This window comes from Arvicanthis niloticus, chromosome 2 (genome assembly GCF_011762505.2).
Source record: "Arvicanthis niloticus isolate mArvNil1 chromosome 2, mArvNil1.pat.X, whole genome shotgun sequence".
In the NCBI taxonomy this organism is placed as follows: domain Eukaryota; kingdom Metazoa; phylum Chordata; class Mammalia; order Rodentia; family Muridae; genus Arvicanthis; species Arvicanthis niloticus.
Window position 1 is genome coordinate 127,537,181 of NC_047659.1, and position 14,356 is coordinate 127,551,536.

Sequence of the window (14,356 nt, forward strand, 5' to 3'; positions counted from 1 at the left end):
CAAGGCAGCCAAACAAAAACGCATTTTTATGACCCTGCTTTGAAGTCACACAGAGTCAAACTACTGTCACACTGTTCTCAAAGGGAAGGGAACACAGACCTCCACCTGCACAGTCCGGAGCCAAGGTCAATCTGTAAGATGACTTCTTGGAATGAGAGATGTCCATTGTTATGGGCAGCTTTGGATAATGTCATCCACCCATAGCTCTGGGGTCCTCAAAGTCCTTTGAGACCCCTTTCTGGGCCAAGTCAGTCCCCAACAATCCTGGACTTTCTTGCACAGAGAACTCAGAACTGTACAGCAGCCTGTCTTTGGCCACTGGCCTTGTGGAGCCTTTCCTTACAAACAATGAAGTAAAACCCCTCACCTACACATCTCCCCATGACCCAGCAGTGGGCGGTGTTGGTTGAGAAGATGTGGAAACCCTGAGACAGCCAGCAGGGAAACGTCTGCCAGGCCAGAGGGTGTGACTTCGATGAGGGTCAGAGAGTGGACCGGGGACCCTTGGAGTCCAACTAGTGGAAACAAGGCTTCTGGAAGATGCTGGGGCACACAGAGTCATTGCTGAGTCCTGAGATCCCAGCTGTTGGACCTCCAGGAAGATGAGAACCCCCGCCTAGGCTCAAGCGTGGTAAGTGGACCAAGGCTCCCTGACAGCTTGTGGCAGAGCTCTGGCTACTGCTTGGGAAGGCCTTTTGATCTGAATGAGCTCAAGAGGCTTGCAGGAAGTGGGAGGTTGGGGTACAGAGTTGTGGTGGTGAGGAGTTTGTTGGCCTGGTGGGCGGGGCCGGCCTGGTGGGCGGGGCTGGCCTTGGTTCTCACTCTAAGCAAGTGCCTGAGCAGGTCACAAACCCACTGCATTAGTTCAGTGGAGGACTCTTAGGCTTCGGACATGGCTCTGTTGTGCTACCAGCCTCTCTGAGAATCCTCCATGTTGCCTCATGCAAGCCCAAGGCCACAATTTATAGCCCCTGTTTTCAGAGAAAGAAGTGTGACTTACAGAGACCAGAACCGCCAAGTTTGGCTGTCACACTCAGGAGCATGTTTACGGGTTCTCCCGCAGGGTGCTGGAGTGCCGGGATGTTCCCAAGATTTGTTCAGCTTACTGGAGTTTCCAGGCCATTGAAAACCAGAGATCCCCAGAGACCCTCTGCATGCAGTTTCCTCTGCAGGGCATTCAAAGCAGTGGGTTGTGCTGACACCCTACCCCCCCAGCCATCTTGGCTCAAGTAACAGCCTCTTTAACAGATGGATAAACTAAGGTGGACAGGAAATCAGTTCCCCCATTAGGGTTAGGGGGAGCTGCAGCTGGGATGGGCAGGCTTCCTGCCTGCAGCTCCTCCTCCAGAGTGCCTGGATGCCTGGGAACCATAGAAAGCCGGGACAGCCCACAGCTGCTCCCTGCAACTTCAGCCGGTCAGAAGGCCCCATGACTCATCTCATATCCCCAAAGCCCTGCCCTCAGCTCCCTACCCAGCCTAGTTCCTCAGAAATGAGAATGGCATCAGGACTGTTCCCCTCCTTCTCCCAGGATCCCAGGGAGATACTGTTCTCAGTACACACAGCAGATGGGATGGGTATCCATGCAATTTACCAGCCAAATTGGAACACTTTAGGGAGTTGCTGATAATTACACAGGGATGGTGCACGGCAAATAGCGGTGCCTGCCATCCTGCCGGAGTCATTGCTTAACTCACCTAACTTAGACCTCAGCCACAGATTAGAGCCAAAGAGCACAGGGGTAGATGTGGGCTTGAGAACTCCACACCCTGAGGGGAATCCAGGTGTGTAAGAGACTTCGAGGACGGAGTGAGATGAGCCTGCCTGGGTTCACATCCTGCTTCTGCCACTTGTGGGCTGTGTGAGCTCAAGCATGTTGCTTAACCTCTCTGACCCTCAGTTTTCCCATTCATAAAAATACTCACAGGACCGTGGGAACAGCTATGAGATGGATAATACAAATGCACTAAGCACAGTGGCCAGTACTTAGTAAATAAGAGGCCATTGTTATTGTGTGAGATTAATGGCTTTGGTAGGTCTTGAGATTAAACATCAGAATCCCAGCCACAGCCCTGACCGGTGACTTAGGCACAGAACCATAGGAATGAAGACCAGTTGTCCATGAGGGACTTTCTCACAGGGTAAGGACTTCAGAATTGTGTTCCAGAACAAGGCAGCCTCTGGGCAGGGACAGTCGGGCCTTTCTGGAATATTAAGCCACATGTTAATAGGGCCACCAAGTCCTAACACACAGAAAGAAAGTGAAGAGCTCCAAACTCCGGAGAACCTTCCTCAAGTCTCAGGAATCACGACCACCCAAAAATCACAAGAAACCATACCTGGATGCAATCAGCAGAGGTTTATTAGGGAAAGAGCTGGCAGCCAGCGGTCTGACCAGGTACTCGTGCTGGAGTCAAGGTCCGACACCCACGGCCAGTCCTTGGAGGGTTTTAAAGGGAAAAACCACAAACCAGGGGAGTGGGAAGGGGGGTGGTGGTGAGGGGTTGTCAAGGATACAAAACATGAAAACAGTGGAACAATTCAGAGGTACTCACCCTAAATGATTAGTGTCATGTGGAAATCGCCCTGCATTCTTCTCAAAAATGTGGTTTTTTACCATGCCATTGTGCCCTATCCTGCCATTTCAGATTACTATCTTTACTTTTTCCGGCTATAGCCCCACCTAGGTGGCAGCATCTTTATCTGTAGTCAGGAATGTCTTCCTGCCTTGAGCCTCTCCTACCCATAGGTGGGAGAGGCTTGAGGAATGTCTGCACTTTTCCTGCTCAGGTCTAAGGCAAAAAATCTACACATATTTCATAAAATGGCCTTTATAATTTTTCACTCTACAAAAGCTTTCTGTATTCTGCTTCTTGTGGGCTTGCTCTGTAGCCCAGGCTGGCTTTGAACTTGTGATCCTCCTGCCACAGCCTCCAGAGTGCTTGGATTACGTACAAACACGGCCGTACATACGTAAGAAGCTGATGGTCTGCTTTTGACCTCCCTGTAAAAAACCTCAGTGCTCGGTGATCTTGCAGAGGGGCGGGGTTAGGTTTTCCAGAACTCACCTGATGGCTCCCAACTGACTGTTCCTCCAATCCTTACGCCCTCTTCTGGTCTCTGTGGGTACTGCATGCACATAGTGCACTTAATCCAGTGGCCCAGGCCTCAGTTCCCAACCTAGCTCTGTTCCTCGGGAATGTGAATGCAGCAGGCCATGCCGCCAAAACACTCAATAAAATAAAAATAAAAATAAATAAGCCTTAAGAGAAGAACCACAGGGCTCTTTTTGAAAGGTCAGATGCCACTCTTTCTCTCCATAGGTTTTCCTTGATGTCCTTGGGCTTGCATGTCACCTGCATACTGTTTAGTCCAGGTGGGAGAAGAAGGGAAGAGGGTGTTCAGAGTAGGGTGGGGGATAGTGGAGCCTGGCCTAGGGAGGCAGTAAGAGCTGCTGCCTCCAGGCCTCCCAAATCTACCTCTGAGCCCATCAGTGAGGCCTGTTCTGATTTCTAAGACCATATGCTTTCTTCTGACCGTATGCTTGGTTCAGAAGTTGTCTAACTTCTTTGCTCCCCCCCCCCCCAAGTTAAAATCCTGAGATAGTTTTTCTGGCTGCCTAAGCCACCTCTCTCTCTCTCTCTCTCTCTCTCTCTCTCTCTCTCTCTCTCTCTCTCAGGATCAGTCTATGATGATGAGATATAGGCATAGGCTAGGCAAAGAATTAACTACATATAGAGGTTGGTAAGAAAGAAGTCTGTGATTGATTAACGATGTCTGCCACAGGTGCCGGCTGGGTAAAGGCGATGTGTGTGTTTCAAAGTTGAGAACTTAGAAACTAGATAGGGCCATGCCTCAGGGACCCCTTAGGGCCACAGGCATGCTGAGTACTGCCGACTGTGCCCAGTGACTATTGTGCCAGGAGAGAGAAGAGGCTTCTAGAGGGCACAGCCAGGACAGAAGCTTAGGTGTGGGACTCTGACCTCAAGTGTGCAGAACACTGGGTGGGTAGGCTTCTATCAACCCGTCAGTGGCTGCTTGAAGGGCAGCTCCCCCAGCCACACCCCTGTTCCTGTACCTGATGTCACAGCCCCAGCCTGAGGGAAAGTCATAAGAGGGTTGGCAGCTGAGCCCAAGCTCAAACAAACCCTATTCCTTTGCCAGCCCATCCTCTGTGCAGAGGAGGGAGTAGGAGCACGGGAGCGGGAGATGAGATCAGGAAATAACAGGCTTCACGGGAGCAGTAATGACATTTTAACTTGAAAATTGCAAGAAGACAGGGCTGCGGAGGCATATGCAAATTTCACATAAACGAGATGCAAATGAGCCTGCCTCTTGCACCTGGATGTGGCTCAGTGACAAATCCTAATGGGCACAGCGTGGCTGTGTGATTGATTATTGAGGCCAGCTGGGATGACAACTGTGCTCTTTTTCTGGGAGCTGGGGGAGAGATGTGCCTGTTCCTAGGCGGCCCTGAGTTCTCTCTGGCAGGGGACCCCAAGGCATAGCCCTATCAAGCTCAAGGTTAGTGAATTGAGGGCATATCTACTACCTATATTCCTGCCAGTACTCATGGCAGACATCATTAATCAATCATAGAGTTCTTACTGAGCTCTGGGCAGTCCTTATTAATAGAAAAGAGTTACTGTTCATTCACTTATTCATTCATGCACCTGACCACCATGAAGTTCAAAGGACACAGAATAGGCAGACTCGGTTCTTGTTCTCACAAGACAGTTTTAGGACAAGACACGAGCATTAGTAAAATGTTGCAAAATGGCAATTTAAGTACATATCAAGGAAAAGTATAGGTTTATGTAAGGTGTTTATATATGTGTATGTAAACATGTGAACATGTATATTATATTGGGGATTAAATCCAGGGTCTTCCTCCACCGCAGAGCTACACCCTTATCCCTAAAAGGAGTTTTCCACCTTCAGGGTGGGCAGGAAAGGCTGACCCTGCCAATCAGAAGGCTAAGGAAATCTGGATAGTTTAAAGGAGGAGTGCAGAATTCTCTAAGTCCTAGGAAGAGAAAGCCCATGTGGGACACCATCAGTGCTGTCTGGATTCCCGTGGTCACTTTTTCTCATTTTCTTTTTCCTGTGCTTCTCTCTCTTTCTGGCTTCTGTCTGTCTGTGTTTCGTGTGTATGTCTTAAATAGTTATATAAAGATAAAGCTTACATACCACAAAATCTGCTCACTTAAAACACACAGCACCAAGATTTCTAATGTATTTACAAGTGTGTTCTGCCATCACCACAGTTAATTTTAGAACACTTTCATCTCAAGAGGAAGAGAAAGAAGAAGAGGAGGAGGAGGGAAGAATGATGATGAAGATGGTGACAACAGTGACGAAGACAATGATGATGATATCTGGGGTCAGAGAGATCCCTCAGCCGTTTAGAGCACGTGCTCTTGCAAAGGACTCGGGTTCCATTCCCAGCACCTATGTGATGGTTTACAACCATCCCTAGTTATGGTTCCAGAGGATCCAGTGCCCCTTTCTGACCTCCAAGTCAACAAGCATGCAAGTGGTACTTGCAGGTAAAACACTCACCCACAAAATAAAATGAATAAATTTAACATAAGATCCACTTGGAGAAAGAAGAGGAAAACAAACGGTGTGTTGTGTTCTGTAAGCATCACTTCTAGACCCGATGTTCCCTTCTGCAGTCTTAGGAACCACCAGCTCCTCTTGTGTTCTGTGTAAATGTGGTGACTATAACCCAGCCTCCCAAGACTAATGTCTTCCACATAGCATGAAGTCTGGAAGGTCATCCATGTTGCCTTGTGAATCACTATTTATCTCCAACAATTTTCACTGTGGTAAAATACACTCAGCGTAGGATGGGTCCCTTTAACTGCTTTCAGATGCGCAGTTCACTGGTGGTCATCTCCAAAATGTGTGGGCACCAGCACTGGCTATTTCCAAATATCTTTCCTATGTTCAAACAAAAACCCCCACCCACTAACAATTCCTACTCTCTCCTCTCCCAGCCCCAACTAACTCCTCCCCCACTTAACCTCTCTATGAACATCTGGCCATTTCACACAATGGAACGGCAAACAGCCCTCTTTCTGTGTCTCGCTCATTGCACTTAGTATAAGGCTTGCCCCGAGTTGCAGCGCGCATCAGAACTTGGCTCCTGTTTAAGTGGAGTGTAGCTCAGTAGGCAGAGCACTTGCTGAGCGTGTCCTTAAGCTCTGGGTGTGGTGGCGCATGCCTGTTCCGGGGAGGTGAGGGAATTAGAAATGCAAGTTATCCTTGGCTACATAGTAAGTTCAAGGCTAGCCTGGGATACATAAGACCCAGCCTCAAACAAATAAGCACATCGTTCCTTTCTCTATATACGACATAGATCTATATATGTGATGTGTGTGTGATTATCTATTCATATTTTCTGGATATTTGTGTTGTTTCTGCTTTTAGTTATTGTGACTAATGATGCATAGTTTGCATAAAATACCTTTTTTTGTTGTTGTTCTTGTTTGTTTTCAGTTCCTGGGGTTTGTATCCCAGAGTGGGATTGTTGGGTTATCTAAGCCATAGCAGCTGTACCATTATGTGTCTAAAAGTTCTGCTTCCTGAGCTCCCCACACATAGTATCTTCTGCATTTGTTATTGTATCCATCTCTTTAGGAGGTGAGAGCCAGGTTGTGGCAGTTTTCATCTGGATTCCCTCATGGCAAACGATGTGTCTTTCCATGTGCTTTTCCACCGTTGCTGTGTTCTCTCTCATGATGTCAACTCAAACAGAAGACTGTCTTCTGTTAAGTTGTATCAGTTCTTTATTTCTTTATGTATCCTGGATAAAGAAGTCTTCAAAGACTTCTGTATGTGTGTGTGCATGTGTGTGTTGGAGAGTTGTTTCTCTCCTTCCACTTTTACAAGAGTTCCAGGAATGGAACTTAGGCTGTCAGGCTTGTGTGGTCGGCACTTTGCTCTCTGAGTGGGCCCCAGACAGTTGACTCATTCCGTGTGCTATCTGCAAATGCTGAGTCCTATTCTACATACTGTCTTTTCACTTTCATTTTTAATTTTTTATTATATACATAATTTATATTAATGTATATGAGTGTTTTGCCTGCATGTATGCTTGTATGTGCATGTTTGGTGCCCACAGAGGTCAGAAGGAGGCGTCACATGGAGTTACAGAAAGTAGTGAGCCACCATGTGGGTGCTGGGAACTGAACCTGGGTCCTCTGCAAGAACGACAGGTGCTCTTAACCGCCCGTCCATCCCTCTATCTCCTTTTTTGCTTTCTTGATAAGGTCTCTCGATGTATAGAGGTTTTAACTGGAGAGAGAGTGTCTCACTTCACAGCTTACCCTGACCTTGAAAATGACCTATCCTCCTGCCTTCACTTTCTGAACGCCAGGATTAGAAGTATGTAGCACCACCACACACCTACCTGTGTTTAATCTCAATGAAGTCTAATTTATACATTTTTACATTTTTTTCCCTTGTGATTTACCAGTCATGTCTGAGAATCCACTGTCAAGTCCAAGTTCACACTTCCTCCTGACCTTTCTTTGGTTTCTTTCTTTTAGATCTGTGATTCATACGCTTCGGAATATGGAGTCTGGAAAAAGGGGTCCGGCTTCATTCTTTTACATGTGGAAACCCAATAGTCCCAAAGCCATTTCCTGGAGAGACAATTCTATTTCTCAAAGGTCTGTTTTATGCATTATTGCTGTGTGTCTATGATGTGCTTGAGTACACATGTGCCACAACAAGCACGTGGAGGTCAGAGGACAACTTTCCAGAATCAGTTACAGCCTGGGATAGAACTCAGGTCATTGGGCTCCTGCGGCAAGCACCTGTACTCACTGAGCCATCTTGCTGGCCCTAAGGAGACAACTCTTTCTTCACTGGTAGACTTGACATCTTGGTCAAATAGACTGATTGTGGACACCTGGCTTCCTTTCTGCCTCTCACTCTGTCCCACTTAGCCATGTTTATCCTCTGGCAATACGGCACTGTTTTCATCAGTGCAGATTCATAGTAAGCCTTTAAACTGGGAACTTGGAGTTCTCCAGCTTTTTGGCAGTCTAGGGCTTTTTGAAGTTTGGTATAAATGTGAAGATTATCTGTGCGACAGAGCCTTCAGGAATTGTGCAAGGCTTGCCCTGCATCTGCAGATTGCTTCTGTGAGTCCTGTGCTCTCATCAGGGTAAAGTCTTCCTGTTACAGGAGATTTCCGGCTCAAGCTTGGGCCCTGGCAGCTCTACCAAGCCAGACTCAGCCACCCACCCTCAAGAGGCCAATTCAAGAGACAAGAAACGGTGAAAAGCTGAGGTGGGAGATTTATTCAATGTGGTCCCATTGGAAAGAATGACAAATGTCCAGTGTCACTCAAGTCCATTTTGGGGACTCTGACATGAGCTCTAGTTTTAAAGGGAGGGCAAGAGCTATGCATAAGGAGGCACTCCTGGTCCAAGTGTAGCCCTGCCTGTCACTGACCCATCATTGTCTCTGCTCCAGTCTGTCCTACAAGATGGTCATGGGGACTTACCTGAACTGTGTGGAACCTCTTTCTGGGAGGCAGGTTTCTTGTCTCTGACTGTACCAGGATTCAGCCTTCCCCTCCCCCCAGCATAGGCCTGCTGAAGAAACTCTAATTCTTTGGGGCCCATAACTTTAGTATCTAACACTTGTGTTAAGTGGCCTCATTAGAATACTGTCTCTCTTCCCAGGACCAGGATAACCCCCTTCTCTTTGTTTTTTTATTTCAGTCTCGAGTGACTTGATGTGATATGCTGTAGTTGACATAAAATTTTCTGAAATTCAACTGAGGTCTTAAATAAACATCATATACAGTATACAAGTAACAACCCAGGCTAGAAGATGTTCACTTAGTGTCAGGTCACCATGGTGAAGAACCGTTCTCTTCCTCTCTAATCTAGGAACTAGGAAGGACAGGTACAATCCTCCTGCTACCACATCGGAGGGCAGTGGTAAATGCCAGATGTCAAGGAGTGGGTGCAAATAAATCCTTTACGACATGTTTTAAGCAGCTAAGGAGGTATAGAATGAATAACTCTTAGATCCGGCCTCACTGGGGTCTGTTCTTAAATTTCTTTTAATTTTTGAGAACTTTATAAATGGAGTTCACCATATTTATGTCATTTCTATCCCTCTTTCTCCCCCTTCTCCCCCATCTATGCTATTAGGTCAACTGGTGTGGTCTTTTTTTTTTTTTTTTTAAGATTTATTTTATGTATATGAATATACTGTCACTGTCTTCAGACACACCAGAAGAGGGCATCTGATCCCATTACAGATAGTTGTGAGCCACAATGTGGTTGTTGGGACTTGAACTGAGGACCTCTGTTCCAGAGATCAGCTTAGCCATCTCTCCAGCCTAACTGGTGTGGTCTTATGCAGGCAGCCATATTGTTCAGAGTCCATGAGTACAGCTTCCCTGTCATACCCAGCAGACACAACTGCAGCAAGCAACCACCTCCATCCTCTGGCGCTAACATTTCTGCCCTGCCTTTGCAGTTCCCCAAGCCTTATGCGTAGGGATAAGATTGTACAAGTTCCTTTTGGAGTTGCATACCCAGAGTCACTTGTTCTATGCATAATGACTAGTTGTGGAATCTCTGCAACAGCTTCTGTCTGCTGTAGCAAGCAGCCTCTTTGATGAAGGGGTGAAAGCCATATTTATCTCTGGACATAAAGATAAGTATTTAGAAGGCAGTTGGGAACTATACTAATTTAGCAAAATGGTAGTTGTAGATTCTAGGGTCCATGACTCTCCAGCCATGGGTTCCTGGCTTGGTTGATAGTACCAGGCATGAGTTCCGTCCTACTGAGCAGGCTGTAGGTCCAATCCCACAGCTATTGGTTACCCTCAAGATACACACGCCACTATTGCGCTGCTGAGGCCATCTTGGTGGGTGAGTTGTTATGGTGGTTCACAGGCTTTACAGCAAGATAAAACTATTGATAAATATTCTCTCCTGGCAGTTTGCTTAGCTCCTTCTGCTGCTGTGAGAATTAGCTTCAGGGACGAGGCTTCCAGGAAAGAACCATCTTGATTTCTGCAAGTCCTATAACCAAAGTGTGCAGTGTCTTTAGCAACAGGGTCTTCTGTGAAGTTCTGGCAGCCAACCAAGAGAATTAATCCTGTCAGTTTTATGGGTGATGTGTTAGAGTCAGAAAACAACCCCCCCCCAAACGCACACAAATACTGTTTATGTAATAAAAATGGCAGCTGTAATTCTGCAGACTGTTACCAGACAACAGTTATACAGCTTTACCAAAACATAACCAACAGCAGCAAATATTTAAGGAAAACTAGCCTGCAAATTCACTGCTTGTTTACAGACATATTCCCTAAGTGACTAGTGTCTAATACCTCTTAATTATTAGGAAACGCTGCTTGGAGTGCACAGTGCTAGGGCCTGTCTAATTATCCTTGCTTCAAGGGAACAGTCATGAACACACAATTAGGAACACACAGAGAAGGGCCTGGGAAAGGTAAACAATTCTCTTCTGGAGCAGACTGGCTTGGTAAAGGGTTCTCTCAGGTTTTGGGTTGTAGAAAGCTGAGACGACAGAAGAGGAACATATGTACACTAAACGGGTAGAGGGGTCACTGTCGCTGCACAGGCAAACATCCAAACGTTAGACCTCTTACACATGCAAGGGCTAGCGCTAGTGACAACAAATGGACCTGTTTTTTCTCATGTACAAATACACCCATAGACACAACAGCAGAAGGTCTTTAGACAAGGCAAATAGATGTGGACCAGCGTTTAAATCTCGGGCCTGCCTACATGGTGAGCCTGTAGTCTAAGCAGCACTGATTTAATAATGGCAGAAACTCCAGGGGGAATTTCCTTGGCCCTTTTATGTGTTAAAACTCCAGATATAAAACATATCATATAAAAGAGAGCACTTACTAGTCATTTTGCACACATCAAATTTACATGCTTTTACTTCTAGGAGCTTTCATATAATATATAGATAAAGGGATGCCAATGTGGCTCAGAAAACAAAAGTGATTGCCACCAGGACTGATGACCTGAGTTTGGTTCCTGGAACCCATGTGGTGAAAGGAGAGAAGTGACTTCTGTAAGCTATCCTCTGGCACGTGGGTTGTGGCATGCTCACATGCACACAACTGTACCTGTGCACAAACATACACATAATAAATAAATGTTGCAAATTTCAGACTTGCCACTCCATGTATTTCTAAGCACAGATATATAGAATTAAACGCACTGCAATCACTTTAAAGTAGTTGTGTATAAAGCAGTTATTTAAAAGACTTTAACAAAAATAGACACTTACATGAACCTTGACTTTGTTCAAACTCAGTTTCCCAAGCAGTGAAAAACCAGGCAAAATCCACAGAAACCATAAGCAACTCTAATAAAACATAAAATCTTGATGATTTTATAATGTACATGTACACCAAGTTAGATATTAAAATATCCACTTTCACAACATTATTTATAACAAAATATACAACCTATTCACCAACCAATCGATGCTGAGTGGCAACTTTATTATTCCAACTGCAAAATTAGCCCATTTCAATGCTGACAAAAATATATGTTGTTCCATATGGAACAAAACCCAGAAATGTTGTAAAAAATATATCTCTAAATGTAGGTCAGTATAAAAATGCATTTTTAAATTTACATTTTTAACTTTGCCTGGCAGAAATCAGCTTAGAAAACTTCTGAGCACTTAACAAAAGCATACATTAACACTCTAGTCACCTTTAAATGCTAGATTTTAGCTCTCTCTTTTTGATAGGGTTTAATAATAAGCCTCTTTCCTATTACATTCAGGGTAAGCGCTTCATAACTACTCTTTATAAGGACTGAATTCTCCTGGAAATTTCATTATGAGAAGGACATTTAACATAAAGATATACATCTATATTTCCATATCTGTAACAGCCTTAATAAAAACGTGCACTGGACCTGTAGAAAGCTTGCATTTATCAATCCCATATTAAGAACATCCGGCCAGTGAGACGGCTCAGTGAATGAGAACACCCACCCCACAAGTCTGGCCACCTGAGGTTCATCCCCAGAACTCTCAGTGGAAGGAGACAACCAACTTCCAAAAGTTGACCTCTGACCTCCACCAGGGCCCTTGTGTTCCCAGCATGCAGACACAATAATAATAAATTAATTCAAAAGTAAGAATATTTCTGGAAACCCATAAATAAAAGGAAGGTTCCTCCCCCCGCCAAGCTTTAGTTTCAATTAATTAACTCAAAATTAATATTTGAAAGTTATAGACCAAAACTATCCCACAAGTTATCACCTTGGGCAGTGGTTCTCAACCTTCCCAATGCTGCGAGCCTTTCATACAGTTCTTCATGCTGTGGTGGCCCCCAACCATAACATTATTTCATTGCTACTTCATAACTGTAATTTTGCTACTGCTGTGAATCATAATATAATATCTGATATGCAGGGTATCTGATGTTGAACCCCCAAAGGGGTCGCAACCCACACATTGAGAACCACCGCCTTAAGGTATCAGACACTTAGTTTTACAAGTAAACTCAAAATTAACCTTTCATTTAATAAACATTTGGTTAGGCCTAATACCAAGTCTATGTATAACTAGACTTTTTCCTTCGGTCTCAAACTGTCTAGTGTTAAACTCACGTGCTTTAGCTATTTTGGGAGATGTGTGTTTGGACGCCTCCCAGTCGGTATTTCAGAGAAAGCGAGACTCTGTATGATTTATTACAAAGCTGTGGGGACGCTTCTGTCCGGGTTGAGAACAGGTTCAGGGCCTGTGACTGGCTGAAGTAAAGACTGTGCCGAGCACAGTCATCCAGCACAAGGCTGGTGATGTCCTGTAGCAGCAGGTGATCCTCGGTTTCAACAGGCAACTGGACAGAGTCTAGAGTCCCCTGAGAAGAGAATCCCAGTGAAGGCTGTGCTTTCAACGGCTTTCCCGTTGGCTGGAGGGTATGTCTGTCGGGGGAAGGGGTGTCTTAACAGGATTAATTGAGGTGAGGACCCACCCTTACAGTAGAAGGAAGAATTTCCTGGGCTGAGTCCTGGACTTTGTGAAGAGGAGAGAGAGTATTGAAAACCTTATGTATTCATTCTCTCTGCTCTTGACTGTGGATGTGATCACCTGCCTTGACTCCCGCTGTTGTCAACAGGCTCTACCCTGAAATCCTGAGCTAAAATAAGCCCTCCTTCCAGGTTGCTTTGGCTGGGGTTATTAGATCACAGAGTCTGCAAGGATGCTGAAACGGTCCCATGGGCTAAGCGTTTGACGGCTGCTTCCCCTGCTGACGGTGCTGGTTTAGACGGTTCTGAAAAATTTGGAAGTAGACCCAGCTGAAGATGAAAGTCACTGGGGTTGCATGCTTGGGGGTGTATCATTCCCCAGCCACGCCCACTCTCATGAATCTGCTTTTCCTGGCTCCCGAGATGTCAGCTGCTTTGCTCCAGCGTGCCCTCCCGCCATGATGGACCGAACCCTCAGAAACCTTCTCCAAGACAGCTCCATCTCCTTTGCAACTTGTTCTGCCAAGTGCTGTACACGTCAACGCCTACGTGGCTGATGCAGGGCTGAGGACGAGGCTCCACTGGCAGGGTGCTTGCCTAGTACTCACAAAGCTCTGGACTTGATCCCCCGTACTGCATAAAACTGGGCATGGTGGTGAGTGTCTGTAATATGGCACTTAGGATGTGGATGCAGTTGGATCAGATATGAGTTAGAGGCTGGCCTACTTGTGACTGTGTCTAATAATAATAATAATAATAATAATAATAATAATAATAATAATAATAAGTATGTGCACCTTCCGTTTTGCACCCGAGTCTCTGGGCACAGTGCAATGGCCTGCCCCTGAGGCCAGCAGTCAGAAGCAGCCAGAGCCACTCAGCAACAGCTGGGCTCATGTCTAAGTCCTGTTCCTGGACAGGTTGGCGCCATCTTTAAAAGGCTCTTTAATGATGTTTTCATGTACGTTTCCCTTCTATTTTTATAGTCTGTTTAGAGTTCTGGAGAGGTTCAAGGGCATGTTGTTCCTCTCCTCGGTGCCAGGATGGGCTGTTAGTGAGTGTGTGGAGAAGGAGGCAAGGTGGAAGCTTCAAATGACAATACCCAGAGGCCACCCTGCCATCCTGCCTCCACTCCCTCAGAAGGTCAATCCTTCACCACAGGCCACTAGATCTCTCTAAAAAAGCTAAAGCCACGGGGCTCTTCCGTAACCCCAGCTCTCTGATGGAGCCTGGGTGGGGCATTCTTCAATTCAGGTCAGGGTGGTACTGCCTCCCTGGGGTCAGAGTTGGATGGCGCAGGCCACCAGCTTGGGCCTACAGGACAGTTCCAACTTTGGATGCCAATCACA